This window comes from Rutilus rutilus, assembly GCF_951802725.1.
Source record: "Rutilus rutilus genome assembly, chromosome: 14".
Classification (NCBI taxonomy): domain Eukaryota; kingdom Metazoa; phylum Chordata; class Actinopteri; order Cypriniformes; family Leuciscidae; genus Rutilus; species Rutilus rutilus.
The window spans coordinates 9985299-9991536 of record NC_140219.1 but is presented as its reverse complement, the minus strand read 5'-3'; positions in this window follow the sequence as shown (position 1 = coordinate 9991536).

Below are 6238 nucleotides of genomic sequence, written 5' to 3'. Positions count from 1 at the left end.
AACATATCTCAAGGTCTTTTGAATAAAGGGTGGCAGTCTTTCATTATCAGCTGTTGTTGTGGACTATATACTGGAGAAGTATTTGTTCTCCATTTGAGTGAGATGTTTTTATGTGGCTAATTGAGCAAAGTGCTTCCATATATTTTATTATTAGTAGTATTAGTTCAAGAATAAAATAAAAATATCGGATTGATATCGGTATCGGCAAATAGCCAAAGCTGCAGCATCGGTATCGTATCGGAAGTGAAAAAGTGGTATCGGGCCATCCCTATTTATAGCTGACGCCCACGTTAATCTTATAAGGCCAACATGCCGCACTAGCCGGGGTTCCTTTTAACACTTATTTACAGACCACTTTAGACATTGTACTAACTATAAGAAACTTTGCATCTACATGTCAACTATCAGTCATTAGAGTATTAGTAAGCTGTCTGCTTAATATCTACTAGGCCTAACACATTATGTTGATGGTCTTCCAACAGACATTCCACTGACTATAAGTATATTTGCAAGCACATGCCAACTTATTCTACTAACCCAAATCCTAACACTTAACCCTAACCTTACAGTCTACTATATTCTGATAGTTAGTTGACATGTAGTTGCAAATTAATGCGAGTTAGTTGAGATGTAGTTGCTTATTAGTTACTTAATACAGTACTACTATCCTAGTAGTACTATTATACAGACATTCTATGTAGTAGAATGTATAAAGTGGACTATCAAAATAAAGTGCAGGATTTTATGTCAACTTCCCTACATAAAATATTGCTGTTGTTTAATCTCCATACATTTCACAGCATGGCTACGCAGTTGTGCTGTGAGACTGAAGATGTGTTAATCCATTTTTTTAAATAACTTTTTCCCACATTTTGCAAACGCAGTCCATCTGTGTCCCTCACTCTCCCTTTACCACCCATGCTTGTTTTGCCAGAACTCCTCATACTCTCATATCCCTGTACACACATTCACACACATACATCCACCCACACTCGCTTGGACGGACTCGCTTTCACAACAATTCCTATTTGTGCTGGTCTCAAAGGTAAACATGGCAAAGTTATCAAATATTTACTTATAATGACCTTGTGTAACCCCATTAATAAAGTCATCTGTTCAAAGCATTACAAAAAAATCATAAAAAATTGCATGGCAATGCAATATAGAGATCAGCAATCACATGAGGATCAAAGTACTGCAAACACAATATTTAGGTATTGAAATGTATGTAACAACCTGTTTTAAGACATCAAATGAGGGAAAATTGTGGGGAGCATACATGAAAAGCACAGAGAGACTAAATACAATATCCTGAACATTTCCAAAAAACATGTGTGTTTTTTTTTTTTTTTTTTTTTCATGAATCTTGGAGTATCTTTAAAAAGCTGAGGTAATTTCATACGGTTAGCAGGACCTGTCAGGTTCTAGGTTTACTTCTCATCATGATTTAACATACAGTATAAAGAAGGTTGTGAAATCAACAAATAAATTAAAGCTTTAGCATAAAGTTCTGCCGGGAAGACTTAATTGTTACGTCACTTTACCTTTCATCTATCCAATCACATATAACACTCATGGTATAAAAGATCGGTACTTACTCATGTTGGAGTTCGCAGATGCTGACGCTCCAATTCACCACCATCCTCCCCACCACCTCCAAGTCGAATCCTTCCCTCCATCCTCCCCATCACCACCACCAGGATGGTCCCTTTCATACCTCACGGGGGTCGGCTGCGCCCCTGCCTCTATCTTCAGGCAGGATATGCAGAGTCCGGACCCTCAGATTGCGAGCTACGGACGGGGCCTACGCCAAAGAACTTTATTGCTTGCTGGGTTGTTAATAAATGGATAACTGTCATAGTATTTATTCTCCCGAGTCTTTCTGATAGAACTTGTTCTGTATCTAAAACTATTTCTTTTTCATCGTACATTACAAATACTTTCTGGCGGTACATAATGGTATTTTTCATTTTCCAATAATTTCCTGTATAATCTAGTCCTGTCCTACTTTTTTTCATTCAATATCCTAAATTAGATTATAGAAAGAAAACTTTTGACTAGTTTTGATTATTAACATTTGTACACCAATTCTTAACCAGTAAGCTATACCATTTAAAATCATCTAAGCAAACTAAAAAAACATTGCAGGTATATATTGGTCAAATTACTGGTTTCCAATCACTTTAAGTCTTAATAAAAGACAAGGTATTCACAAAACCATTTATGTGTTATACCTCAACAGCATCTTTTGCTTATGTTTTTGCTTTATTTTGTACACCTGTTTCGAACCAAATTTCTATTGGCAGAAAATATGATGATCATTATACTGTAAATCACTCAGTCCCTTTCTACAACGACATTTGCTTTCATTTAATTTAATTTCTTTGCCCTAGCTCCTAAACAAAGCACTGAATTGCTGAGCCAAGATTCTCTCATTGCTGGCAATAAATGAAAACATCTACAGGACAGCTTACATTGTTATTCACAGAAATGCTTTGTTTTTCTTCCCTTTAAAATATAAGATTAAATAGATGTTTTAAACAAAGTACCCTGTTGCACACACTCAATGGCACAAAGACAGCTGATCCATTAAAAAGGATTTCTCTATTGTAGAAACTGGCATGATGAATGTCAGGGTGACACTGACAAGCTGCAATTCCTGAATTAATTAATTAATATTTTGAATGTTGTGCAATTGGTAGTGTAGCAATAGAATATTTTCAAATGAAATCAGAAGAAACTGAATGCGTTTTTCAGTCTGAAGTCACTTTTTAGTGTCGCTTGAGAAGCAAAGCATCACCATTATTATTATTCATGTTTTTTCTTGTTCTAAAATTAAAAAGTGTACCATTTGTGTTACGGACATGAAAGCTCAAATCGTGGTTTGGTGCTTTTTTCGATTTGGACCAGGAAACCGCCCTAGCAAAATCTTAGGAAGTACATAGCAATGCATAGCAATACTATCAGAAATATGGTAGTGTGTTCATTTCAAACTTTCAAATTATAACAATCCTTAACTGCTCATAGTTTCTTGGGAAAACTCATTAATTAATTAATTACATTAGAATGTAAATATCAAGTGGATGAAACTGAGTTGGGAAACAAACAATGCAGTCTAAAAGTAATCTATTATGCAAATGAGGCTCTATAATACGGTTCTATATCTGGAACAAAAAAAGTATTAAATACCTAGATTCACCTCTTGACTACTTATCATTCCTGGAAACTTGTGGGAAAATTCTATTTGCTCTCATAAAGCTGTGAATGCAGTGCTAATTGTAAAGATTACATACTGTGCTTACTTATTCTTTTATTTGTTTTCCAAAACACAAGAAACTGCAAGGTGCAAGTGCCTTACCCTCCCACTCACCCTGGAGATGCTCTCAGTGTTTCTCTTCCAATCTGACTATCAGAGCCCACACAATGTCTAGCACAAGGCAAACTGACAATATGAATAAGTCAAAGGCTAAAGTGACCCAAAATCATGTAAAAAGACAAAGATACCAATCATAGAAAATGTTAAAGTATAGAATAATTAGAAATCATTCGAAAAATGTGGAGATGCATAGAATGTTGTAGGCCTAAGTAATAGGATGTAGCTAGAAATTGTATAAATGACAGCAGCACAGCGCAGTATTGCTGTTTTTTTTTTTATCATTATTATAAATTCAACATCCACCTTGCACACAGAGACAGAAAAAATCTGATAGCCGTATGAAGCAATGTGAGACTTCCTTTTCTCCCTAAGGCTATTGGATTGTGGTCTCATAACACCTGAACCAAAACATGATCTGAATTCTGGCAGGTAAAACGTGTGATTGAATAAAATGTCCTGACACTAGTCTCTCTGACTGCCAGACTGGATTCTCCATCCCTATGAAGTGTGGTTTATAGCCTCAAGCCAAAAGTAGGTGATTATTCTAGCCAAAACCCAAAGGCTTCCAATGTCATAGAAAGTTCAGACATTTGGCAATGAAGTCTGTGAATTTTAATTGCTAAACAGGAAGAGTTCTGCCTTTGTTGACAAGAAAACAGGAAAGAGTGTCCACCATTAAAGACAGGTGTATACGAAGAGTAGTATTTAAAATATTTTACAGATATTTTATTATTAATAATAATACGCATTTTATTATATTATATAGTAAATATTTACTATATATGGCATATTTTAAAATATTTACCCACAAAAATCCCAATGACTTAAGGAGGCCATATCTAGAGAGAAGAATATAATCAAGATTTAAAGAGATAGTTCACCCAAAAATGAAAATTCTGTCATCATTTACTCACCCTCAGGTTATTCCAAACCTGTAATTTCTTTGTTCTGTTGAACACAAAGGAAAATATTTTGAATAATGTGGGAAGCTGAACAGTTCTGGGGCACCACTGACTTCCATTTTCCTACTATGGAAGTCAATAGTGCCCCAAAGCGGCTTGGTTACAAACTTTCTTCAAAATATCTTCCTTTGTGTTCAGTAGAACAAAGAAATTTCTACAGGTTTGGAACAACTAGAGGGTGTAAATGATGACAGAATTTTCATTTTTAGGTGAACTATCCATTTAAAGGATTTGGGCTCCAGTGTTGTATAAAAAATAAATAAAAAAGCTAATTCAAAATATTAATAAATAGGCCTAATATAGGCTAATTGTGGAAGCAAGTTTTCTGGACATGACTTTCAAGTTTGAGAAAAAAAGGAACAACAACAAATTGCTAAAAAGAAAACCAATAAGCATTTATTATTATTATTATTCATCCATTTCTCTTCTCAGATCTTTTGTCTGTCTCGTGATGTGCTTAGCAGTGCTAGCTATCACATACAGGGCTCCAGACTAACATTTGAGAGAAGTAGAACTGGTGCCACTAAGTTCTACAAAATGTTATCATAAAATTACTATTGTTTTGCATTAATAAGTGTAATTACTAATAATATTACATGCTTGTTTATTGTAACTTTTACAATAAAGCACTGAACTTAAATTGAGATGCAGATTAAAAAAAAATGTATTAAAATAATTTTAACTGTAACGTGCAAAACCGTCTAGGTTATGACTGTAACCTCTGTTCCCTGAGAACAGGGAACTAGACACTGCGTCGATTGATGCTAAGGAGGAACGCCTCAGGCGTGACAGGTGTCTGAAATCACAATCAAATCACGGTAATCCTATTGACCGGTTACAGCCCATTAATCATTAACGTGCGACCTGGAACTATATAAGGGTGCCTTGCAAACATGATAATCACCTTTTCATCTGAAGGGACTGTTTGGTAGGCAGGCCCCGAGGCATGGCGAAAAGACGCAGTGTCTCATTCCCTGTTCTCAGGGAACAGAGGTTACAGTCGTAACCTTGACATTCCCTTTCGAAAGGTACAGTGGGTACGGAAAGTATTCAGACCCCCTTAAATTTTTCACTCTTTGTTATATTGCAGCCATTTGCTAAAATCATTTAAGTTCGTTTTTTTTTCCTCATTATTGTACACACAGCACCCCATATTGACAGAAAAACACAGAATTGTTTACATTTTTGCACATTTATTAAAAAAGAAAAACTGAAATATCACATGGTCCTAAGTATTCAGACCCTTTGTTCAGTATTTAGTAGAAGCACCCTTTTGATCTAATACAGCCATGAGTCTTTTTGGGAAAGATGCAACAAGCTTTTCACACCTGGATTTGGGTATCCTCTGCCATTCCTCCTTGCAGATCCTCTCCAGTTCTGTCAGGTTGGATGGTAAACGTTGGTGGACAGCCATTTTCAGGTCTCTCCAGAGATGCTCAATTGGGTTTAAGTCAGGGCTCTGGCTGGGCCATTCAAGAACAGTCACAGAGTTGTTGTGAAGCCACTCCTTCGTTATTTTAGCTGTGTGCTTAGGGTCATTGTCTTGTTGGAAGGTGAACCTTCGGCCCAGTCTGAGGTCCAGAGCACTCTGGAGAAGGTTTTCGTCCAGGATATCCCTGTACTTGGCCGCATTCATCTTTCCCTCGATTGCAACCAGTCGTCCTGTCCCTGCAGCTGAAAAACACCCCCACAGCATGATGCTGCCACCACCATGCTTCACTGTTGAGACTGTATTGGACAGGTGATGAGCAGTGCCTGGTTTTCTCCACACATACCGCTTAGAATTAAGGCCAAAAAGTTATATCTTGGTCTCATCAGACCAGAGAATCTTATTTATCACCATCTTGGAGTCCTTCAGGTGTGCTTTCATGTGTCTTGCACTGAGGAGAGGCTTCCGTCG